Below are 27,741 nucleotides of genomic sequence, written 5' to 3' on the forward strand. Positions count from 1 at the left end.
AGTGGGATTGGTACTTTACGAATTTTTTCCTTGACGTCTTCATCGTGAAAAATAAAGTAGAAAAGAGGCCACTCAAAGAGTGTCCTTTTGACGTTAAAGGGATAAATCGGGACTCTAGATTTAAAACAATCACAGAGAAAATTAGAGATTTGCTAGAGGTAAGACCTGCAACTGTTAATGATTAAACATATTTCGGCGTAAGTTTCATTGTGGTTAGTAAAATAATTCTGAACTCGTCGACTGCGTCGCGCTGATGTGAGCAAATTTCAGTAAAACATGTAGAATCTACGACAGAAAACACACAAAAATATGTACTTACTGATATATTTCCTCCGAAATAAATCACATTATTTTAGACGAATTAGAACTTATGTAATACCATTTAGCAAAAGCGCAAAATGTAACTGACAGATAGGAATCCCCATTTCTCACGTTATAGATCGCACAATTATGCGATTTTATATTTTTATAATATAAATTAATTTAATAATTTTTTTAATATAAATTATTATTATAATGCGATAATTACGATATATAGCGCAGGAATTACGATATATATTGTAATTTGTGCGATATAGTTTTATCAGTGTACCCCGGTATCCGGGTACCCGAGTAATACTCCTGTCATTGGGTACTCGCCCGCGTAACCGGGTTACTGGGCATTGGCAAAGTCAGAGCCCTAGAAAAATCCTTTTAACACAACATCCAGATTTTTAAAAATCTTTTATGCAAAACGCCCATTTGCTGACAAATATTGGTTATCTAGTTCTGTACTGCAACCCTTCAAATATGAATGATTTATGTCAAGGATTTATCTCTCTTGAAAACTGTTAACGATTTATTCACCAGCGTTGCTCCCTGCCAGTTTTTTTTTTATTTCCCATGGGTGATTTCACATCTTGCAATATCCTCCTCACCACCCTATTTTTTCAGTAAAATTTGCATTGTAACTTTCTCCTGATGTCCTCCTGAGGAATGCTGGCCGTTCATTCGCCTCTGCGCTATAAACACAACGTACTCGCTTTTATTTTCAGCAAGCCGAATGTACTTCGGAAAAGCTACCAGTGAAAAGGGGCGGACGGTCGTTGCCGCCGTTCTGCATGCGATTGCATCGCGTGAGTCTGACTTAGAATTCACGTTTTACAAAGCCGCACAAAGTCAGTCGCCAATCTCCGTGCGATAAAGTTCAGCATTCACGCTCAAGCAGCCTTCGCGAAGAGTCGATTTTCATATCACGTCAAAGTTTCATTCGTAGAAGCTACGCGAAAGATAATACAATATTTTTAACGAATCTTTCCAAGCATCTTAACAAAACTATCTACTTTAACAAATATAATAGCAGTCGTCTAGTGATAAGAAATTTCATAGAAGACAATTTGATTCAAAAAAATTATATCAACATCTTTCAACCACCGAAAAAGATAGTTACCTCAAGAAGAAAAACAGAAAAAACTGTATTGCACAGAAGAGAGGATTCAAGATATTTTTAGAATTTTTCACCATTTCAAGAGATGAGAATCTGAAATTTAAACTCTCAAGAAAATGAAAACAAAAGAATTAAAGAGCCAAGAATAAACATTGAAATGTTTGGAATCCTTATCACCTAAATAAATTGTACAAGTCTGTTGGCATGGAAAGAGACTATCACGCGATTCTGGTGACAACATTAATAATGTTGGAGAATGTAAAAGTAATAGTTGCGCGTTAAAGAACTTATATTGATATAACTGGGATTATAGTGTAGTGAATTGTGGAGGTGAATCGCAAACCAGTTATTGATAATTACTGGCATTGCTGACACTAAGAATCGGCTGAAGCATTTTGATTAGGTTGGAAAACCTGGCCGAATGAAAAAATTGGCATTGTCGATATCCAACTAACTAAATCTCAACTCAACTAGACAACATAAGTTTGCATACGTAAGAAGCCTTCTATTTCCACTTAAAAGCTTATTCTAAGTCTCTAAAGAGTCTAAGGTCTAAGGGTAAGGCGATTCTCTCTTGAGAATCATTTAAAATGATAAGCCTGTTACAATCCTTTCATTGTGTGTACATGTTTCTCACGTGGCGGAAAACGTATGTCGTGTTATTCCACGTGCACTGTTTTCTTCATTACTTTAAAGTGCTCATGATGTCAGAAAATTCGTGCTCTCGACAGTTTTTATATCGCGAATATCGATACGAGATTATTATGATAAATTTATTTAAAACATCTATTTTGAATTGATATTGGGCAAAATAATTAAAAAGATTTTTGTTTAATGTAAAAGTGGTCTAGATTTGAAGAAGGTAATTGTGGAATACTTTTTCTCATGTTGAGATCTAATGACTTACACATAAAATATTTTGTCTTAAAAGACCTTCAATTCTTAAAATCTCTGAAAATGAATACCCAATTAATTTTAGGTCTAGTTGACCTTGGCCAGTTTTATATTATCTTTACAAGAACTTGATCTAAGAATTTGATGAAAAGTAATCGATTTTAAAGTGGGACAAATATGAATTGATAAGATTTATAAAATAAACAAATTCTTTGATAAATCGTCTGTGATTAGATATACAAGACATATGCAAGAGATCATAAAACTTTGGTCAAATGTAAGAGTTTGTAGACGGATTTTATTTGGAATTTTGAACTAAAAATAACTAAAAAAATTTAAGTTTTTAAGTACATATACATACCTACTTATATTCAAATACGTTTTACATTATTACTAATACTGTGGTAAGGAGGAGATAAATTGATTGATTGATAAAATTGAAGGTTGGCACTACACAAGATACCAAAATTTTGTGCTAACTGGGCTTATTGCATAGAAAATTCTTAAAAAGAAAGTAGATGTCTTAAAAGGATCTGTTCGAAATCTCATTTTCTAGAATATTAATTCAAAAAATATTAAAATTAAAATTTGTATTAGAATTTAGTTTAAATATTAACAATTAGTTTTTTTCTCCTTTCAGCGTCGATATTTCTTAAAATTATAATTGTTTATTGGAAAAAATGTCTTTTTATATGCGCTGTAGTGAAAAATCGTTTGTTACAGTTGCGATACCGACACACTAAGTTTTGATTTTCTCTAAACAGAATAATTTTGTTGTATCAAACATCTGTTCGTAAAAGATAATTTTTTTTACTATATATGTAATGGGAAATCAGTTCTTATTTTTCAAAAACTATTTAAGAAATAAAAAAATTATAATAATTATAATATATTACAAAGATATTACATAAATAAAGTTTAGCCCCATGCACTTCGTGATCCTTAAATCATAGGGTGCTATTTTACTTTCTAAAAAAAAAAGAGTGAATAATGCCACAAGGTAGTTAAATGCAATCTCATTCCGTAATTTTAATCTTATTGTAAAAAACAGTCTCTAAATAGGTAACATTCATAAGGGGTTATCTATATATTACGTAACGCGTTTTTGAACGATTTTTGGACTTTACCTCCCCTCTTGCAACGCTACCGTAACAATAGTCGATGAGCTCCCCTTCCCCTCTTGTTTTGTGAAATTACCTATTCTAATTTTTTCACGATAAATGCGTTTTCGATGTGTGCGAAAATTATTGCTAATTTTTTTATAAGTGCAGTTTTCGAAAACAAACAAGATTTTACAACAAATCATTTTTCATCATGTTATAATTTTCTTAAATATCAACAACAATATCACTGCCTTCTACGTAAATATTTTTTCTTATTTCGTTTACAGAAACCTCACAACTTTTGAAGATGCTAATTTTGCATTTTTTGACTGGTTTGAAGTGGCATAAGAACTAAGTGTAAAATATTTTTACATTAAAAAAAAGATTGGTGTTTTTTTTCTTTCGAACAGAAATAATTGGATGAAAAATACTATGAAGATAAGTATTCGCAAGTTCTGTCTTAAAATTTAGACAATTTATTATACGGAAGTTTTGGCATTCCCAAAGTTATATCTTATTATAAGTAATCTGATTATTCTTTCCGAAAAAAGGTTACAAGTTTTTATTTTTGTAAAAAATTTTAAGTTTTATCAATCATGGACAATTCTTTCATAATTAGCTAAATTTGTTAGATCAAATCTTTTTTTACCCGTATTGAGAAACTAAAAACCTCGAGAGTAAATTTTTATTTTTTATTAAAAATAAGAGATTACATTTCTTATCTGAATCCGCAGTCCAATTTGTTGCTAGGGTCACTTTCAGATTGTCAACTTCCACATCTATGTCTTCGAAACTAGATAACTTTTTCTAATCGAATTCAATTCAGCAACGCGTCATCTCGGGAGTGGACTTATTTCTTATCTTTAAATAGTGATTTCAATTTTACCGATTGTTCTTTCGCTCTTCTGGAAAATTCTGAATTTGTTGATTATCTAGTTATGTATCACCTCCCTTAATTAATATTATTATATTAATATTAATATTATTTATGCAAACATTTGGAACATCAAATTTTGTATTTGTAGTTTAAAATGAAATATCCAAAGTCTCATGAAAATTAAAATCATTTTTAATACAAATATGGACATTTGAAAGATTTTATACTTAAAACGTTTGAAACTTCTAAGTTTTCGACATCTGTAATTAAAAAAAAAAATTGGTCGATTTTAGATGGTTTAAAGAAAGTTCTGAACATTCAAAGCGTGAAATTTCGAATAAGCTTTCCAACTATTTAAATTTGTCTGAAGTTTAAAAAACTCCATGTAAACTAATATTTTTGAGTGGTCTATTTTTTGTAAATTTCTACCCGTGCAAAAAAGAAGTTTCAATGGAATCTCTGAGTTATAAAATTTTCTAAGTGGATTCATCTATGAATGTTTTCAAATTTAGGCACCATACCACTAGAAGGTAGGCGCGGATCTACAATGGTGGCGAAACGGCGATCGCTCCCCTACCCAGGATTTTCTGACTTACCGTAAAGTTGTGTGTGTGTTTGTTTGTGTGTGTTTGTTTGTGTGTGTAAACACACATGCCTGTGCAATTTGCTGATGCCCCCCCCCCCCCCCCCCCCCCCCCCCCGCCCCAGGATACTTCCCTGGATATTATGTTATTATCCTATTACTATTTAATTCAAATAATAAACTATGGAGAAAGAAAATATGGATTTTTCAGATTTTTTTTGTCGAAGGACATTGAATACACATTTATTAAGCAATTACGAAACCTGTTTTGGAATTGATAATCTAGAATTTATGAATGGTCGTAATGCTCAGGTAAAAGGAACTTTAGTGAGAGTATGAATAGATGTTTGTGCAACATGATATCACGTTCAAGAGACTGACGAGAAGTGGTATCTATGGCTATAGAAAGAAAGACAAAAAGGGGGTTGGTACAGAGCTTTCTACCCTCATCTTGAGAAGAGCAAAGGTACAAAGGCAGAACAATATAAGGCATTTTTCCAGACAAAGACTTTTTCTAATAATAGCTCTAAAAACATTTTTTTTATTCTTGAAGTAATTAATACTGATATAAAAATTAGAGATAGAACTCACATCCGTACTTTTCTTATATAAAAGGAAAGAGAACAAAGATAGAAACAAAGGAGAGTGATAAAATTAATTATCCTGTCACCTCTTATAGAGGATGTAACGAACATCTCATATTTATACTTCTCACAATTAAGTGAAATAATTCTATTGCTTTTACAAATATCAAAATGACACTATGAGTAAGTCGAGATGTTTTTTCTGTGATAAAATATGGAACTTATTTTTTTACTTCAAACGAAATATGTTTATCTCACTGCACAATTACTTTAATCGTTCCGATTGACTCCATCTTAAATTAAAAGACATTCGTACACTGTAATTTATTCTTCCCGTCGTTCATTACGTCAGTACGTTTTAGTCAGAATCTTTCTATAGTCAAGTAAGATGTTCATGAGAAGGTTCATATTTGAGGTCGAAAGGTGCTGAAACGAAAATTGATTTGACACTATAATTTAAGTGTTCACTCCTACTAATTCAGCTATTCCCCATGGAGGGTCTTATTGAAATTAGGATTGTTAATTAAAGATGGAATTCGATTCAATTGTAGGGAGACAATTGGTTCTATGATGAGACATCAAGTTTAACTCGAATTTAAAAGAGGATATTTAACAGCTTTATATTAAAACAAAGTTTTAAATGCTTGACAAAACAATTACGCCTAAGTTATTATTGTATATATTTCTTAACGTCTACCATATATTTGACAGCACATTTTTCAAGTTAAAAGTAATAAAGTTTACATTTTGAGGAGAGCTTACCAAACAAATTTATACAAAGATTTTTAATTTGGTCCTGGCGGAGACACGTGATTCCTTAATTATATTCCATTATAACCTTAACAATATCTCATAAAGCCTGTTTTAACAAGGAATATTAGGTGTGTGTCCACCACAGATTTCTTTTAGAAGTCTGCATTCTAAGGCCAAACAACCCATGTGTAGTATGTTTTCATACAAAAAATGTCTAAAACGATTTTATGGAAGAATTTTTTGCATTGATTTTGTTCGTTACGTTTAGGGGGTATTGTATTTGACGAAAGAGAGCTCTTTTCTTGAAGAAACAAAAAGTGGATTTCATTCAATTTTTTGTCGTTACGAATCCGATATTTTCCCCGTTGATCGTCTAAAATAAATGTCGGTGCAAACAAAAATTACATAGGGGTAGCTCATCCATGGAAAGCTACCCTCTTCTAATTTTCCATGAAAACATTCCGAAATACTCTATATTTTCAAATGAACTCATTTTCTGCTAAACATGCAATATTCGGGGGGTGGCTTTCACCCCTTTTATATGAATATACGCAGAAAAGAAATTATAACTAAAACTGAATATAAATTTACTTTCAAGGTCTTTAAAATTTAATACATTTAATTAAACCTTTTTAAACGCAACAGTTTTTGATTAAAAGTGATCACACTTAATCAATTTCAATATTGATCCAACATTGAAAAACAGTTACTTAAACACTGCGTCTAGACGTCTCGAAAAATTGGGGAAGCTGGAAATATTTTACTGCTCATCCCAAATTTCAGAACGTATCGCTTTATTCTTTGAAAGCGTTCGAATCTATAGCAATTTGAAAATGGATTCTTTTAAGATCAAACAATCATACAAAATTACAGAAGAACTTCAATGGTTTTGAACTGAAAATTGATAAAAACTTGTTTGACCAATTTTTTGACCACTCCAATTAATTAATGTTTTAGTTAAATTATAAATAACCATATTTCGGTCAATTATTGACTGATTCGCATGAAACATTTCACAATCAATCAAAATCAGTAAAAAAAAAATTGTATGTCTGAAACTTAGTAATAAAAATACCCGGAAATGAATTCCCAAGGGCATAGCCTGAAAAACTAATTTTAAAAAAGAATAAAAATTCAGGAAGAGGCACTTTTAAGTGGCAGAGAGAACAGTGGTGAAGGGCCTATACTGAAAAAAAGATAGGGTTGTGTAAGATCACACCCCTATTCCCTTTCTACTATATAGTCTGTTTCAACTCGGAGGGTAGAAGAAACTAAGCATTCTAGGCCTAGGGTGTAGTTAGTGTGTTTTTTAAGAGGCTATATCTGAAAAAAAGATAGGGCTGCACGGAAAAAATTTATCCGCAAAAAGTCACGAACTTGTAGCTAGATCACTAGTACGGGATAAAAAACTGATACCTTAAATGTTTATTTCAATGAAAAATGTATGGATAAATTTGGAACTTTTTTACGAGCAGTTCGAATCTGCTGCGAACACTGCCTAAAAATGTCAGACTTAAATAAAAAAGGGAAAAGTTTTATTTGAGCGATTTAATTTATATTTATTTATAAGTGCGCACAGCTCTGAGGATTCGAACCCTCGAACTGTTGACTCGATAGTTTTTAAACATAAACCAAGAGTGCGTAGATGCGCGCAACCATCGAAGCTACACAATCCTATATATAAAAACTCGTAACCTCCATTAGTAGCGCATGGAGGCGAAATCTTACATGGTCAAGTTAATGACGTGGTTTATTCTATGGCATTTATATTATTTTGTTAAATAATATAAAAGATTATTAAATGAATAGATATATTGTGAAATCATTAAGTTTAATAATATTATAATATGAATTAAAATTTAATAATAAAATATACAATATCAAAGTGCATAAAGATTGGATTTAAATTGTTTAATATTTAGTAATATAAATATGTTATTTTCGCTCAGATTATGTAATTAAATATTAGCTATTACTTTTGTAATAAAAGTTTTTTTCTTTTAAATACTTGTATTACAATTGTATAAATTTGTATGGTGCTTCCAATATTGTGAAATGAGTATTTAAATTTAATTTTCTAAATTATATGTACACATATTTTAATTTTGTTAACTTAATTAGAAAGTGAGAATTATAGTTTAATGTTTCTTATTTTGTAAAATGACTAATTGATATAAGCTGAATATTTTTCTTAGAACATTAAATTGAGTAAAGATTAAATTTTATTACCTCAAATTATTTAATATAAGTAACAAATAAATTAATTATTTACTTGTAGGTTATATAATGGAACATTGAATATGATTTGCATAATATAAATCAATTTATTTTTAAAATACCTCTATTTCAATAAAGTAATTTTTCGAAATTATGCTGGTGTTCTGAGATTAATATTTTCATTCAATTTTCAAAAGTATAGGTACAAATGTTTTAATTTTTTCCCTCAAATTAATATTAAGTCAATCAAAAATGACATTTTTGTAAGTAGAATTTAAAATCAGTGAAAGAAATTATTTGAGGCTTTTATGTTGTGAACCATTATTCATTATTTACTGATAATTTTATTTACACTTTCTTCATATTAGTTTTAATTATTGACAAAGGTTATTAATAAATCAGACGTATAGAAATACTGTTTTAAAATTTTAAGGAGAATATACACATAATGTAAACATTATTTAAATGTTTCGATGAAAATAATTGTTTCATGTTTTTTATTTTGTGAACTGATTAATTCATTATCAACTGATTCTAATAAAAGTGACATTTTCTGAAATTAGTTTAAAAGTTTAAGGTTAAATAAAATTTTTATAAATAAAAGTTCTAATTAAAAAAATATATAAAGTTAAAGTTATTTGAATGTTTTATAACAGAATTATATTTTAATGGTTTTTCTTTTGTAAAATGGTCAATTGATTATTAACTAATTAACGTTGTCTGATTATTAAAGTAAATAAAGATTAAAACTTAGTTCCTGAAATTGAAGTAACATAATTTAATTATTGAATTAAAGGTTGTATAATTGAATATTGAATATTAAAAGTTAATTTATATTTGCAATTATATTATTTCAAATAGATAATTTTTCAAATGATTCTGATATACTCTGCCGTACAAACTAAAAAGATACATAAGTGACATTGCCGCTTAGATCGACTTTTGCATTGCCACGCTCAAGAGAATCACTCCAAGCGACAATGTCACGTATCTTTTTAGTTTGTACGGCACTACTGACATGTTTATTCGCATTCGATTTTTCAAATCATATGAAAATACGTTTGATTTTTTTCTGAAATTAGGATCAAAAGTTACCAATAAAATAAATGTTCAAAAATGAATGTGATATTAAAAGAAAATGTAGAGTACAAATTATTTCTATGTTTGAATGAAAATGATTTTTTAATGCTTTTAATGTTATCATTTATGAAAAAATCAATTTATTGTTAGATGACTAATATTTTCAAAACATCGAACTAGATAAAGATTCAATTCTAACTTTTTCTTAAATCAAGTATTTTATCTTGTGCAATAATTTTTTCTTAACATTTTGCTACCATATTAAAATTCCAGAGTGTTGAAGAAGAAAAAATGTTTTCTTTTTTTACATCTGGGTAATCTTTTTTTTAATTTTCAAAGAGATAAGTAAAATAAAGTCATTGAAAAAACTTATTTTAAGAATTAGAACAATAGAAGCGTTTTAAAAATTTCGAAAGATTTTGAGATTAAATTTTTTTAGCAGTTATTGGAAAATTTTAAGCAGTTAATATTTCATTTTGAAATAATAAATTGAAATTTTAAAGGTTTCAAAATTGTTTTTAAAAAAAATATGGAAGATTTTAAGACAATTATTTCCGTTTTCCCGGATTTAATTTAAATTTAAGTAAACTTAATTTTTTAGGGCATCAAGAGAAGGAAAAATATATAATTTAGATTCATAGGAAAATTTCAAACAATTTTTTAATAATAAGTTCTAAGAGATCATTACAAAAGATTACAAAACGTTTCGAATTATTTTATAAAATTAAAGAAAAAGAGTTTTAAAGTTTGTAAAGCAACATCGTGCCATAATATATAATTTTAGAACAAATTTTAGTAAATTTAAGAGATATGTAGAAAGTTTGGAACGATTAAAAAACAATGCAAATTTATAATATATTTTAGGACTTTTAAAAAATTCAGAATAATGGCATAAATTCTTTAGGTTCCCAAAAAAATTTCTTTCGAATTTTTAATTTGAAAAATGAGCTTTAGGAAAAAATTCAAAAAGATTTTGAAACATCAAATATTTCCTTAAATTTCGAAAAAGAGTAGAAGATTTTAAAGCAAAATGTTTCAATTTGGTCACATTAAAAAAGAAAAAGGAAAATAAACCATAAAATTCTATAAATATAGCGAAGATTAACCGTGCAAAAATTGTCTAACTTATTCCCGAGTTCCGATCTGGCCCCGATCGGATTTTCCACATGTCCCAATGGGGCAGATTATGTGGGTCGCGTCAGAACTTCGTCGGGTCGGGTTAGGTTAGAAAAGATTTTGTCAAGATTTCTGTTATCGCCGTGATATTGTTTTTCTATCATATAACTTACAATGCGAAAAGCAAATAGTAGATTGCGAATTGGGAATCACAGAATTGCTGGTGAGATTCCTTATATCCGCAATGAAGGCAAAGGTAAACTTTAATTTCGCTAGAAGCAACATCACAATTCATTTTTAGCTTCTGAAGATTTCCAGCAATGTATTCAAGAAAGCGTCGTCATTTTGAGCGCATTTACTATTTATGTGAATAAAAAAATGTTTTCCAAATTTTTAGAATTTTATATCTTGTTGCTGATATACTGAAAACAGACATTACCTTATACCAAATGTATGAATTTCCGGATTAACAACATCATAAATTAAATGCTTTTTATATTTTCTCGAACATAACCTCACTTTTTAAATCTCACTCCACGTGCCCCATGTACGTCAAACAAAAATCATTCCTAAAGAATATTAGGAAGATTAAAAAATATTTATAATTAAAATTCATTTGTGTGTGTGTGTGTAATAGCTCTAAATTTGAACATTGTTTGTCAAAGCATAATAGTTTTCTTCAAAATGCAAACTCTTATCGATAAACTCAAGCAATACAAACAGATAATTTATTGTAGTATAATGAAAATGAGATATAATGTATAATGATACATAATGTAGAATATTGAAAAATTGAAGTTTTGTATAAAGCAAAGTTGAAAAAATATTAATATAAAAACTTTTGAAATTTTACTAATTATAGAAATAAAAAATTAAAGGGGCCATATGAGGGCTAGATCGGGTCCACATTTTGGATGTCCAGATCTGGGCCCGGTTGGGTAGGGCGTTTCATTTACGGTCTGGCGCTAGACAGATTACCCTATCGGGCCCACATTTTTCCCGATCGGGGACAGACCGGCGTTAAACTTAAATTTCTGCACGGGTGAAGGAGAATAAAGAAGATTTTCAAACCGAAGAAGATTTATAAAAATGCAGATTTATGTGGAAGTTTTTAAATAAAAAGAAAGCAAGACGTTAAAAACTCAAATTTCTGGACACTAATTTTTTTCCAAATTAAAAATTGTGCACAAAATGTGTGGAAAACTGAAAACCTATATGGTAAAGTATCACATGCCCTTAATTAAAATAACTTTTAAAGGTCTCAAGTTAAGAAATAAATTTTATGCAAGTTCGTAGGAAAATTGGGATGTTTTGAGGCAGCGTTTTACATTTGAAATAACTTTTCAAAATTTCAAGAAAATTTCCAGTCACATAAAAATATCTTTAAGAATGTAAGAGGCATTGTATGTATATCTATTTTAAAAGGGCTCGAACTTTTCCTATTATTTGGTTAAATCCCGTAAAATATATTTTTTTAAATCTAGTTTTTTGTTGACGAATCTGAAATATTCAAAAATCTTTTATAATTTTCTTCAAATTTGCAAGAAATTTTTGAATATTTTGAGCTTAATGTTTTACATTTTTAATGATTTTTCAAAATTTCAGGAAAAATTGGATTTATTGAAAATTATTTTTAGGAATTCAAGAGGCTTTGCATAGATTTAAAATATTTTAAACCTTGGAAGCATTTCCGAAAATTTATGGAATATTGATCATTTCTTCGGAAATCATAAAAGCCCTAAATATCTTTTGAAAAGGCTAACATTTTTCTATTAATTTGTAAATCTTGTAAAATAAAATATATATTTTTTAAATCTTCTACCTTCTTTTCTTGATGCATCTGAAATATTAAAAAATTTATCCTAATTGTCTCATGAAAATTATAAAATTGACATAATTCTAAAAAACTGCTGATACTTCTTTCCTTTTAAATAATTTGTAAATGTGTGAAACTAAAAAATATCAAAAAAACATTCATGTGTTACGTCAAAATATTGTTTAATGTATTTCTATACCGCATTTCATGCTAAATATCTATTTTTATTTATAAAACGTCTATTAAGTTTTTTAAACTATACAAAAAAATGTAATGCAGTTAGGGTGTGGGAACGTAAAAGGGTTTAAAATAACGTTACGCAATATGTGCACAAGTATAAAAGTGTTCAGAAAATTTTAACAAATAAATTGTTATCAGCAAATTCGAAGCATACATGCGCGTGCAATACGCACTGTGCGTGTGGGTGAGAGTGTGTGCGGACCACGGGCAGGCGAACCTACTTCCTAGTTCCCAGATATGTCGGGCAAGCTCGCAAGTGCTCTGTGAAGCTTGCCCAATCACTCATAATATTTTGGTAATTATTTACGGAAAAAAACGTAATGAACGGTTTTAGACTTGTCATATCGAATTCTCTAATTCTTTCTTAAAATTCGCAGATTGTTTACGAAAATACATCAATATTCGAGGAATTTTCTCATATCCGAGACCTAACTACTAGCTCGTGACTTTTTAACATATACATGTTTTCTGCATAAGTTAGGAACACCACATAGGAAACCAGTGGTCTTTCTTTTTCATTATGACGTGAAAAGTGAAATTAGAACCATATCCCATTTTCAATAAACTTCCTTTTCACTATGAGAAAAGTGAAGTTACATATCCCATTTCCAGAAGTCCCATTTCATCTCGAAGAGTAGACAAAAAAAGAAAAATTCTAGAGGCTAGAATTTTGAAGAGTATAATAAAAATATGAATTTTATACCTGAATTTTGGGATAATGTAAGTTTGGAGGAAAAGATAATGAAAATTATCATAGAGGCAGAGCACAGTAAACACTCTGGAATCAATTTTGTTGCAGATAATTTCAAGATGGGTGTTTTATCTCGCTCGTAGTTGGGGTACGAAATTCGTCGATTGTTTTTGTCGAAAAGCTGTAAAAATAATTGACAGTAGATAACGTTTCGTACCCCAAGTCATAAGGAAACAATACCTTGTAAAGTAGTACCATTCACACTACCAAGACTTATTCTTGTTACTGGTACATGTAACCTTGAAATTAGCGTTAGATTTACACTTTGTTTTTACTGTGAGCAGCAGGATAAAAATAAAAAGGATTAATAAATTAAAGTACAAGGGTGGTCCGTCTTAAATGATGCAGGCAGGGACAAAATAAAGTTGAGGAAGAAATTTTGAAATTCGTATACATAATATTAAATTATATTAGTAATAAAATCCATACAAGTGATTATATATTGAAAGCACTGTAATTTATTCTACACGTATGTATATTATGCATTGAAAGGTATGAAATAAAAAATATATATATATATATTTATTTAAAAAATATCGAATACGGTAAGTTTCAAAAATTCACTCTAATGTCTAAACCAATATTTTTTTATATTAATAGAAGTAGCATATTCTATACAGCTGTCAAAACTTAAAAATTATGTAAGTGCTCTCTGAGTTGAAATGAAATATTCAAGAAAAAATATTTGCGCTAAGAACTTTAGTATACGAAAACATTTTAATTAATGAAAGTACCGCTTTTTGATAAAACGCATGTGCTCTTTCTGATTTTTGCAAGAAAAAATTGATTATTTAAACAATTTGTATTAAAAAATGTACTTGTGGATTTTTCTGTAATCAAATCCCATCTAAGAAGTACGCAAAGTTGCTTCGGAGTTTTTTGCTGTAAAGTTATCGAGCGGTCGGCCCGCGATACAAGAGAAATCCGAAAACGCCATGCATGCCATGCCGAATTTAACCGATGTCGTCGCGCATTTCTTCGCTTGGACATCTGTGCTTGACTCGACACATTTACAACTTGAGACTTTACGTACAGCACCTGCTGGCACATGCGGAATTTGATTTTGTACCAAGCAGTGTGCTCGGCCACTTTTCCCAGACAAAAGATTCACAAAGTACTTTACTTATATTCTTCCCATGTATTTCATGACGTATTCGTCTTCTCTGACAAATGTAAGGCACTGCAAACTACTTTCTATACATTTTTATGTTGCATTTGGTCAATTGGTCAATTTGGTCGGTTTGAAAATCCAAAACATGGTAAGACCCAACCTGCAGTCATTTTGCGCATCACTAAACATTATAATATTCTGCATTGTATATTATATACTGTTATACACTGTTAGTATATAGCAGTGAAGTTTAAGAATAAAATATATAATTCTATCATTCAACTACTATGAATATCTTTTTGAGTTCGATGTTGTTTGACATTAAAGTAAAAACATTTCACTGCTCAATGGCCACGTTTAAAAAAAAATTAAGAACTTTTATCGCAAACTAATAAGGAAAATTCCAAGAAAACGGAGCGTATTAGGTTTAGTATACTTGGACGAAACCTGACTTTTATATTTTAAACTAACTTGAACGAAAAAATATAATTTTGAAAAAATATTATTTCAAAACTGCCCTATATGTGCACAATTACTCATACGTATGTACTATAAAGAATATTGAAGTAGAAGTTATTATGAATTGAATCATTTTCGAATCTGGATGTCAAGGGTCATCGAGCGATGCGGGTCATTGTTAGAAGACAAGGTGCCATGAAAACGGAGTGCATACAATTACATTGGCAGTCGATGTACGATGAGCGTAGAACTTGGTACTGGTAGAACTTTAGTTATTTGTTTGAATGCAAGCTTCACTGACTCTTTGTCTTTTTTTTCAAACTACGTGATGTTCTCTGCCAAATGAGTTTATCATCTGGGAAATTATATGCCTTAAAGTTTGTCTCTCTTGGAAAAATACCTAACTCATTTTTAATAGTTTTTGCTTATTACTGATTAGGTATAATTTTATATTACACGCACAAGTAAATTCAATGTAGTAAATACTCGTTAGCCATGGATTCATGGTAGTTCCGGTTTTTCCTCGCTTGAAGAAGCGATGACCTATCAAGATTGGATAAGCAAATAAAAGGGAAATGAAACGATTGATTGTAAGCTGGAAATTAACAAAAACTCTTTTCGCCTATAATATTACAGTTATTAGAAAGAATATATTTTTGTCTCAACATTGTACTTAATCTTAAATCTTATGAAACTAACTATAAGTCTGGTGACAAGCTGAGATTGTCTTCGGATTGTCTCCTTTTTTCAGAGAGCGGATTTTTATCAGGATCACAGGTGCGATACTGTGATAACAATATGCCAATTAGACATCTTTAGAATTTTTAACGCTCTCAAAAAGCTTATTATTATTATTATTATTATTATTATTATCAGTCAGTGCACGTGGATAAATCGGACTTTATAATCAGGTTGAAAAATACAAATTGAATATTGATCTGAAATGAACTTAATATCTCTTACTTGAAAAAATTCATATGATAAAAGTTCCATGTTTGCTTTTTAAATCTCAACGTGATTGCAATCAAACAGGCACGATTTTAACCTTATTTTTATTCTTGAAAATGTATTCAGAAGTAAAAACTTTAAAATAATTATTTATTTTTGTAGAAGTAATTATTTGGAACTAATGGAAAGACATTTGAGAAAATGGTACAATATCTTAGTAAGAGAAACGACTAATTTCTATTACTTTGATTAAAAAATAAAGAGGACTATGTACGCTAAAATCGATTGGACTGAATTCGGGGTGTCCGCTGGACGGGGAATCTCGGAAAAAGGCCGTGCATTTTTTGCGACTCGGAAAACCCGGCAAACGAAAGTGGATTTATTTTTTGACTGGGAATTAGAAAAATTTGCAGAAGAAAAGTCTATTCAAAAACTTAAAATATCATCAATTTTATGTCACATTAAATGAAATGCAATATTAAATAAGTTCGATTACAACTTTTTTAAAGTGCTAAGTTCAAGCGTTAACTTTTTAAATAATGCCATCATTCAGTTTACAATGCGTAATTCTAAAAAATTGTAGTTCAAAAAAGTTTCAATTTAGGTATTTATTTTCAAGCGTACATTTTCAATTTAAATAACTTTTAAAGACTTAAACCATTAAAAAACAATTAAAAGTGTGTGAAACTGAAAATTCCGAATAACAAAAGTTTTAAGTTGGTCAACTGTAGATATGATTGTTTAAATTGTTATATGTTCCTTCATTTTGGTACAAATAGGCCCCTCCCCTTTTCTATGTCCCGCTCAAAACATCCGATCAAATTCACTCATCATAGCCCGCTCCGCTTTTGTTTGTTCACGCTTGAGTGCTCGCCTGAGTGGCAACCGCAGGCTCCGCTGTACGCGCGCAGCTCCTTTTATACCTACCTGCGGCGCGCCGTCAAATCTTGGAAAGGATATAAAAGGGAGTGCTATTGAAAGCTTTCACTGTACTTTCGAATTATTAGATTCGTAATTAAACGTTTTTATTCTATTTAAAATCCTGTTCAAATTTGATTTAGTCAGAAATATTCAATTTTTAACTCATTCAATTTGAAATTTTATAATTAGAAACAGACGTTTTAAAACATTTAGCCATTTTTTGAGTATTTATTTAAAATGAGAAGTTAAAAATGAAATAGTCATAGCAAAACCATTTGAAACTTAATTGTTTAAAATATAAATACCTGAATCATAGAAATTTTAGAATGCACAATGTAAAATTCGAACGTTATAATTTTAATTGTTTAATTTAAGAAAAAATTTAATTTCTAAGTGAAATTGTTGAATTTCGTTATATAAGTAACAACTAAACAGTTATTCATTTCAAACGGCTTAAAATTAAAATATGTAATTTACCTTCTAATTTAAAGAGTTTTGATTTTAGAACGCAATTTTAAATCGTTCTTTTTTTATAGTTTCTAACTTAAAACTTTGTCTAAATGATATAATTTTCAACATTTAGATTGATTTATTCTTTAAATTAAAGCCTTGAAATGATAGCGTGTTATTATGTTTTTAACCAGAAATCTTTCAATTTTTCAGGTTATAAAGGCTTAAAATCTGTAATAAAACTAGGAAAAAGCGAGTATTGTACAAATATACACAGGAAAGCAAGACCAAAGCAACGCAATAATTGCAGAGGTATAATATTATTAAGTACCGAAAGTCAAATAAATTCAAAAACACTTATTCGTACAGTAATAAAAATAACAGAAGAAAACAATAAAAAGTCTAAAAATACAGTGAAACCCTTCTATACCCCCGATTTCGAGACTGACGGTGGGTGGCAACTAACTCATTATAGCCCGCTCCGCTTTTGTTTGTTCACGCCTGACCGCTCTCCTGAGTGACAACCGCAGATCCCGCGCATCCCGCGCAGCACCTGTTACACCTACACTGTAAAAATCATTCTTAGCTCCGAGTAAATGCATTTACTTGAATCCTATTTCTTAGCATTAAGAAAATATTCTTTAAGGCCATGTGTTGAGTGGGTCACGTGACCAGATTCCTACCTTACCGCCACCTTTCTTATTTCCCAAGTTATTTTCACACGAAGTGCCACATCGAGTTGAAAATTTGGGATAATAAATAAGAAGCACTAAGAAAGGTGGCTTTTGTCCTAAACTTAAATAATTATAAAAAAATCAAACAAAGTTATTTACAACAAAAAACTTTTTCAATAATGATACAAATTTAGGACCAGACCCACCATTCTTAGTGCTTCTTGTTTAGCAATCTGATCACGTGACATATCTTTTGTTGATCTGAAGAAATGAATTCAATGGCTGTATTTTCTTGATTGAAATACATATATCTTACATTCAAGAAAATCATTTCATTGATTCAAAAGATCTACATTAGTTGAAATGAGATTAGTCGTTCAAAGAAATATATATTTGATTTAAGGAGTTCGATTCTTCGAACTGATTCGGACGCATTTGAATCAATAATTTTTCCATACTTGAATCGAGAATTTCGGTTTATTTATATCAAAGAAATAATAATTTAATACAAAATAATATTAACTAAATTCAAAATATATTTATTTGTCACAAGGAGTTCATGCATTTATAGCAATTGGACATTTATTTAGATGAAAAAGATATTCGTTTACATAAATCTTTATTTCTTCAGTGAAAGGAAATATATCATTTGATTAGTAGAATTAAATTATTCATGGCAAATAAGCATTTATTCCAACCAAGTAATTTTTTTTAAGTCAAAAATTTAATAATTTGGCGTCATTTGTTTCAACTAAATACTTCTTTAGATTAAAAAATATTTTGTTATATTAAATATCCATGTTCTTGATTTGAAGAAATATTTCTTTGTTATTTATGGTGAGGCTCACATGCCATTTTCCGTCTTAGAATTTCAATGTTGCGGTAGCGTCGTGGTCAACGCTGTGGACTTTACACTCGATGGACCCAAGTTCACTTCCTGCTGAGGGTGAATTTTTTTCATTGAATTTTTCTGTTTTAGGTTCATCAAGACTTTAATTTATGTGATTTGTTTAAAATTAAATATGTACAGTAATAACAGTGGAAATTATAATTTAAGCTAAAAGAATCCAGTTGCTCATTTAGAAAAATATCTAGGCTAAACAAATATTTTTTTGGATCAATGAGATATTTTTTTGCTTCAAATATTCAAAAATATGCTTCGGGGAAATGGTTTTTTGACCCTATACACAACATTTGCTTGAACTTAAAATATATTTCTTTCCATCAATTCACGTTTCCCCATTTCAAAGAAATATTCATTTTAATTCAAAGCACATTCGTTTGGAACAATGAGTCATTCATTTGGCGTAAAATGTATATTTTTTATCTTCAATTAATATTTCTTTGATACAAATAAATACTTCATTCCGACCACTTACTTCAGTCAAGTAAAATTCACTTGTTACCAGTAATTCTTTTTTCCAGTGTACATGCGGCGCGGTAACAATTCTCTGAAAGGCTATAGAAGGGAGGGCTATTGAAGATTTTCACTATATTACAACACGAAAAAAAGAAATTTGAAAACAAATAGTAGATTTTTAAAACAGAAAAATTAATTCTTTATCAAACAAACAAAAAAACATTTTTACTAAATACATGAATTGTGAATTAGAGGTCTCCTAGAAACCACGTAGCACCCTGGGGGGGGGGGGGGGGGGGGGGTGCGAATGCCACAGTGAACTACATGGGGAGAGGGAGGGGTCAAAAAGTAGCCATAATCGGGCCTAATGGTTTATGGAAGTATCCTAAGAGAAAGAGTCATTTGTGCATTTGTTGACGTAGAAAAAGCATTTGACAAGGTGGATAGAATTAAACTTTGGGAAGTCCTAAAAGAGTCCGAAGTCCATGTATGGCTCCTACAAGCAATAAAAACGATATATGCAGGTAGCAAAGTGAGTGTAAGGGTTAGTGGGGAACTGACTGATTGCTTAGTAAATGAAAAAATATTACAGAAATGAAACGTAATTAGAATCTGGAATTCCTTTCGAATCCGGTTTCTGAAACCCCCCTTTTCTGGGGTTGAAAGGGATATGCGGATATAAAATTATAATTCTTCTCTATTCGTGGAGTGTAACTGAATTTGTAGGTTTGAACAGAACTGAGGTGTATTAAAAAGAATTGAATTCCATGCAGTCAGAGAATACTAAATGTGGAATTTTAATGGATTTTAATTATTGAGATAATCATATAAGTTAATAATAATAGTGGGCCCCATTATACAGGTATGTTGCAAGAATGTTTCAAATTTAATTTGTGTTCAGCCTCACTGCTCGGTCTAATTTTTGATGTATGTGAGCGGCATAGCTTATCTCGGTTATTTTTCACCGAATTCTGGAATCCTCATCAAACCCCATTTAATAGGATTCTTCTGCTTTTTTAGTCATATCATAAAAAATGTTGTGCACAATCAGCTCTAAAATGAAAATTGCAAATTGTTAGCGAAAAAAAAAACAATTATATTAGTTAACAGACAGACGATAGTTCTAATTTTTCTAGTTCTCTGCTATTAACGACTTCACCATCGGAGACTAGCTTCCGTAACATCGATACAAGCACGCCGACACTGGCTGTTATTTCGAATTTAGGATTAAATATATAAAATAAACTTCGATTTCAACACTATTTATAATAAACATCACACAATTCTATTTCTGAAATTAGCCCGCACTAATATTCTACAGAGACAATCTTACCAAATCCAAAAAGTTTCACAAACCGGATTTAAATCATGGCACTCCCCGATTAAGTTTATATTATTTTGAATCTTTTTTCATTTACTGGGTAGTTCGATATTATACAAGGTGATAGAGAAGAATACGTTATGTCCTCTTGGCTATTTATTGTATTCATGGACAATATTGTCTAATAAGAGTGGCCCCCTTCGATGAAGAAGGTGTGGGTCTCGAAACAGTAAGGGTCCGTGCCCGAGTCGAAATATTGGTCCTTTTTGTATTCTCCATGGTGCTGAATGAATTATTTTTTTAGATCTTCTTAATACTCGTCTTCCTTATTTTATTCTCTTAAGTCTTATTTAGTACAATTTTAGTCCTCTTTGAGTCTCTTAAAGATTTTTGCAGTATTTTTCGAGTTCTCATTTACACCTCTTATAATCTCTACAAAATTTTAAGTCCGATTTTAATACTCTATAAACTCTGAAATAATTTTAAATCCTATTTGGAAGTTTCAAATGTAAAATTATTAAAAATAATTTTGAAAATTGATTAAAATATTAATGAATAACTATTTTTAAATATTTAAAATTATTACTTATAATATATTAATGTGGCAATTCATTAGAATTTACTGAATATTATACTTTGAGAATATATTTGTTTAAGTTTTTTTATAGCTAGAAAATTCAACATTTACTGCGATATACATCAATGGGATTGTATTTCCAACATGTTTCGCCAATAATATATAAGGAATGTTGACATCAAAATAATTTTTATTGGCTTTAGGTTGCAAGAAAATATTTAAAAGTGATATATTGCTATTTCATTTATATTAAAATTAATTTTCGGTATATAAATTATCAGAAAAAATAGTTCAAAGCAAGTGTATTTGTACATACACAGCTAAATTAAATTATTTAATAATTAATATTTAATTGATTATAATTAATGTTTTCACGCGCATTTACCGGATTGATTACCGTTGGCGCTCTAATTTAAATTTTTTCGTTTATAATTGTTTACAACAAACAATAATTTTAAAGTGCATAAAGAAATTAAAAATTATTTTAAATTTATATTTGTGATGAAAAAGGCCTTCCCTTAAATTTAAAATTGATTATTTATTTTTAAATTAGTAAAATCAAGTAATTATCCTAACTTTCACTTCATAAGTCTGCTTTGTGATCAAAGAATTTTTTATATTAATTAATTTTTTGTTGCAAAGATTTACTTGCATACTTCATCATTTTAAATAAACGTTCAAACTGTAACCAATCCGATTGTCGAAGCGACGTATGCAAGTTCAAGAAGCAGATAGTTTGGACACGTTTTGGTATTTTGACAAACAGAGAAAAAATGTGCAATTTTTGAAAATTAATTTGGATTCCAAAGATGTGCCAATTGTAGAATTAAGTGTAGAAGAACACAATTCTACTAAAATAAAAAGTTGGCTGCAGTGTCGCAAGGAAATGACAAGGGAAAAAGAACGCATTATTTTCATGGTGAGGTTAAATCATTTGTAAAAATCCCACTACCCCGAAATTAACGTAGCCGTCGGCTAAAGAAAAACTTTATATAAGACATATGAATTTTCATGAATAAAGTTAATTTTGAATAAAAAAAGATGACGTACAAAAAACGATAATTTTCAATCAAGGAAGATGAATTTTTAAGAAGATAGTTGAAGTCCCATCCAAAAAGTTGAAGTTTTAACAAATAAGAATAACTTTTTACCCAAAAATATGGATTTTAAAAAAAAATATTCGAATTTTCTACCAAACAGTTGAATTTTCAACACACAAGATTAATTTTTTATCCAAAAAGACGACTATATTGTACCCAAAAAGGCGACTATTTTTTAATAAAAAATTTTTTAAAATTATTTTTAACTCAAAAAGACGAATTTCTAAAAAAATGCATCAATTTTCTACCAAATAGTTTAGTTTTTAACTTATTTCAAGCCAAAAAGCTGAATTTCTTAAAAAACAGTATAATTTTTAACATAAATAATAGTTTGTCCACACTTTCATACAAGTTTCTAAATGTTAATTTATATTGCTGACGTCTGCTTTCTCAGATATTAACATTTTATGTGAATCTGACATTTGTCAAAAAAATGCTTTTCGTCTCATTGTTTTCCATACGATATATATGATGAATTTGAAATTAATGACTGTGTTAAAATATATACCATGTCTAAATTCACCCAAACTATGTGAACTTATGAAATATCAATCTATTAAAATTTCTTTGTTAGGATATGAAATATTATTTCAATTGATCTAAAATTATACATTCAGAATCAACAAATAAATGCTTCATGGATCCCCGAGCATCAACATATTTCGCACGACTCGAGCAAATCTCAATCCGGCAGAATAAATTGGGCGGATTATTGTTGAACGTCTCTTTAATTAATTTTTAAGTTAAACAGCATCGCATATAAGACAATAATATATACTGGTATAAAATGATTCAATTTTCATTATATTATCAGAACTTTTCTTTGTAAATTTAAAATAAAAATTTGGGTATTTTTTGAAATAGAAAATATTAAAATTTACTTTATACATATTCATTACTATATATACAAAAATATTACATCAATCTACCTTTTCAGTCAACCAACGAAATTATTGAATATAGGAAATTTTTAATCTACTAAATATTTCTTTCATTTAATAAAATGTCATTGTAGTTTTATTCTGCATTCGATACAAGTATAAGAAGATGGACGGATATACAATTTCTGTACATTTAATATTGATTATTTGTTAAGAATATTTAAATTGAAACTTTTGCTCTTTAAAAAAGCGCGTTCTACACCGCATGCACATAAAAATTAGAAGTACTGAATAGAGGATCTACGAGAATCTAATAAGTATTTCATTAAGTCAGTTTTAAGACCTCCAAACATGCAAAAATGGAAATTTGTGCACATTTTGAGTAGTTAAATAGCACTTGCATTATATTGAATTAATCCTCATCAGATCCTCGTAAAGTCTCTGAGGCTATAGAACTGAAGAGAATAAAAAGAGGGCTTATATTTCGACTCGGGTGGGTTAGCTTTAGCAGATGATAAGGTTTTTATGGCAGGACTTGTAAAGAATATAATGCAAACTGAATACAAGCATGAAATACATGGGCCCCAAAATTAACGTAAATAAAACAAAAATTATGTTGTTTAAAGGAAAAGTTAAGAAAACAATGTGCAACATTGTCCTAAATGATGAGAGAATACAATAAGTTGATAAGTACATATATCTTGGTAGCCTATTTACTAGTGACGGAAAGATAGATGGGGGGTTAGGCGTATAAACGAGGGTAAGGTTATCGGTAGAGCAGGACCCATTATCTAGAAGTAAAAATATATTCAGTACAGCTAATAGATCAGTACATAACTCTATATTTATATAGACTGTGTTGTACGGTATCGAGACGTGGACCTATCCAGAAAAAGATAAGAGTAAAATTAACGAGATTAACATGAAATTCCTGCGCATGATATGCGGCAAAACCCTGATGAACAAAGTGAGTAATGAGATGATCCTCAAAGAATGTGGTGTGGAGCAGCCACTAAATGACATGTGTGAACGGCTAAGATGGTTTGGGCATGTTGAAAGAATGAAATATGAACGACTAACAAAACAAGCTTATCAAAGTAAAGTAAATGGCAGTGTGCTCAGAGGTAGACCTGGGAAACAATGGTTAGAATATGTATATGAAATCCTAATTCAAAGAGACATAAAACGACATAGAAACACAAGATCTTGTATGAGAAAATGGATGGACATGAAGGAAGCTAGAGCGGTATGCCAAGACAGAAAACTGTGGCGACAAATAGTTTATTAAAAGAGTGTTAGTGGAGTGAATGACGCCTGAAACCAAAGACCTTGGATACTAAGGTTCTCGAGTGGAGAGTCTCATATGATAACTTTGTGAGAAGCTTCACTTGCGGTGCTCGCTAGAGAGATTGATCAGCGACATGGATCGGAGAAGTGTGGCGGAACAAACGTATTATTTAAATGAATGATACGGGAATTTTAAATCAATATAAAAAGCAACCACTGAGGTCACGCCTACCCCGAAAGGAAAAAGGATTAATGGTATAATTAGCGGTATTTAATTTAAAATTGTTCAATTTAATAGTGTTTACAGCTTTCTTGTTATACATATAAATTATTGAGTATTTTAATTTAAAAATCTAAAACTTCAATTTTAAAGTTTTAAAATCAAGAGTTCCAATTTAAATGCTGTAATTCACATTTAAGTTTTTATTTTATTACTGCAATGAAAAAAATTTCAGCTATAAATGTTTGAATTTTTTGACTTCAATGACCGTGATTTTTTTTGTTTTTGGGAAAAACTAGTGGATGGCCAGGAATTTTTTTCCGTTACCGTAGCAGCCACTCTGTGAATTCAAACGTTTGTAGTCTTAAATAAAGACGTTTGCTATTTTATATAAAATATAGGATGATTTTCAGAAATTGAGATGGTGGCTATCGATCTTGATATATAAAAATTAAATACGAACGTAATTGTGGTATCATTTATGACTGTGAGGTTTGAAACAGAATTTAAAAATAAAATATTAAAACAATTGAGCTTTTGGGTGCAATAACGGTGAACTTGCATTTTTAGAAGGAACTTATTACATTCTCATCATCAATGAGAAAGTATTAGTTAAGGGTTTTATTTGTTTTTACAAAACTTATACACAGTAAGGTTTAAGCTAGGGTGGTCTAAAAAAGGCTTTTCTTCTCAAATGAAAACGCTTTTCGATTTTTCCAAAGGCGGTGGCTACGAGCTCCGAAATTTCGGTACGAATAGCTGGATGTTTTTGGTACCGATTCCAGAGGGAAGGAGCTATTTGCACCGAAATTTTGATACGCAAAGCGGGATTTTTTTCGATTCATATAGACACTTCGTTTTTCAAAGTATAAGTCAAAAGTGTAGTTTCACCCCTAGATGAACTGAATCGGATGATTCTAAGTGCTGCCTCAAAAATGTTTGAGTTAAAAACTGCAAAAAAATCGAAAAATATTCTACAGTTTTATTTAATTTTGTTTATTCGTATCAAAAAACACATCTATTAGAGTTACACTGGGAATCCCATTTAAGTCCGATTCTGTGCATGCACCTAAATGGTCTGGACTTAAAGCGAACACAAAATTCGCTCGCTAAAGAACGTAAACAGTCAGTGGCTTATGAACCATTTCCTTATATTACGCAATATACGCTGGTTTTTACACATAGACGAGTAAACCCCTCTCGGCACCGAAGGGGCTCAACTCTCAGTCCGAAAACGCCGAGGTAACAATGCTCGAAACGACTTAGATAAATGGCGGAGATTTAAATTGAGATTCCGAGTGTAAAACAAATATATTCTTCAGTTTCCGACGTCCATAGACAATTGAATATTATTGCTGTTTTGCAATAGTTAGAGATTTCCATTCAACAAGATGTTTTCAGCATAATATTGCTAGTAGTAATAAAAAAAGTGATTAAAATTTCCAAAATTGTTAACCATAAAGAAAGTGACCCCAAAAATCGATATTTTTGGATATTTTATCAAAAAATTGCAATTTTTCGCCCATTGCAGGTCGCAAAAATTTTTTAGAAGTTTTTTAAGTGAAGATTTATTGAAGTTTTAATGCATGTTTAACAATTTTTCTGCAAGTTTCATATCACTCAATAAAACCTTTCTCTAATAATCGCCATTTTAATTTAAGTAAATTTCAGGTTGATATCTACAACTTTTAGTGCCATTTCATTATCATAAAGTGAATAACAATATGGTAGTGAACCAGGAAAAGGATTAAAAACCAGTCATATTATTATTGTGCATAAGATTATCCCTTAAACGGCCAAAACGAAACTACCGGTACACTGCTTTTCAACGGCCAATAACTAAGACTATTCGACACTAGAAAAAATTGAGACATATATATTTTTATTGCTTAAGATCTCCTCTTTCCGACAGTGCCAATGAAATTCCTCAAAAAATTTATTTATTATCCCAAAATGCAGTTTAAACAAAAAAAAAACGTGATTTTTCGTACCTATTTTTTTTTTGTGAACCATTTTCCAAAGCTTTTCGAGTCTGTAATTAACCTGGAATCTCACTAACCGGTGGAGTAAATGTCTTAACTTTGAGAATCCATGGTTCAAAGATCGATTTTTCGTTTTAGTATTTTCAAAATGGCGTCTTAATGGCAAAATTTTTGTGAAAACATTCATGAATTTTTTTACAATAAACGATGCGCTTTTCGGAAAAATCATCAAGAATAAAAAGTTCTTGTAATAAGCCAAGGAATACGCCTGAATTTTTTCGAAGCGTTTTGAGCAAAATTTTGGATTTTGCATTTGAACAATTTTTGCAAACTGTTATTGCACTCTGACATCAAACCACACTTTCACTGCATTGTCATCCTGGGAATTTTCGAGTACACCCAGCAAAAAAAAATGCCAAAGCGTAAAGCCTCAAAAATTGCAACAAACTCAGAATTGGAATGGGATTCCGATGAAAATGATGAGATTATCATCATACCTAATCCAGATTACTCTGGCTCTGATGGAGATGATTCATCAGATGACAAGAATTCGGGATCGGAATTTCCCAGACCGAATTTTAACATTTTTTCACGAATAATAGAATCATCAGTTACAAATGCTACCGTAATTTGGAAAATTTGCAACAAGAATAATATAGCTAAATTGAAAACGAAAGATTTCTGTAAAGAAATCAGCAGGAAATATTTGTCGCAATCAAAACTAGGTGATTTCGAAACTCACAGATACGAATCACGAACAAGAGCATTATGTAATAATGAACAATGTCGCCAAAGGACTACTAGATTTTGCATTGATTGCAACATGTATTGCTGCTTACATTGTTTCTCAAAATTACATTCTGAAACAGCAGGATCAAAATGATTTCAACGGATTGAAATCTAAAATGAAAAAAATTCTCCATAAAAAAAATTAAAAAATGTAAAAAAAATATATAAAATCCCTTTAAAAAAAGAGACTATCGATATTCGTCGACCTCCACGTTGATGAT

At 30.1% G+C, this 27,741-nt stretch overlaps 1 protein-coding gene across 2 annotated transcripts in view; it reads left to right on the top strand.

The window, feature by feature from the left end:
• The first annotated feature begins 1,107 nt into the window (after window positions 1–1,107).
• Window positions 1,108–27,741, top strand: part of LOC117180143 (monocarboxylate transporter 9) — a 45,056-nt gene continuing 18,422 nt past the window's right edge. The window contains exon 1 of one of the 2 annotated variants that reach the window (XM_033372487.1): window positions 1,108–1,919. The gene's annotated coding sequence lies outside the window, so the exon portion shown is untranslated. The remainder of the gene's footprint in view (window positions 1,920–27,741) is intronic. The other variant, XM_033372486.1, reaches the window with a different exon arrangement.

This window comes from Belonocnema kinseyi, chromosome 9 (genome assembly GCF_010883055.1).
Source record: "Belonocnema kinseyi isolate 2016_QV_RU_SX_M_011 chromosome 9, B_treatae_v1, whole genome shotgun sequence".
Lineage (NCBI taxonomy): Eukaryota > Metazoa > Arthropoda > Insecta > Hymenoptera > Cynipidae > Belonocnema > Belonocnema kinseyi.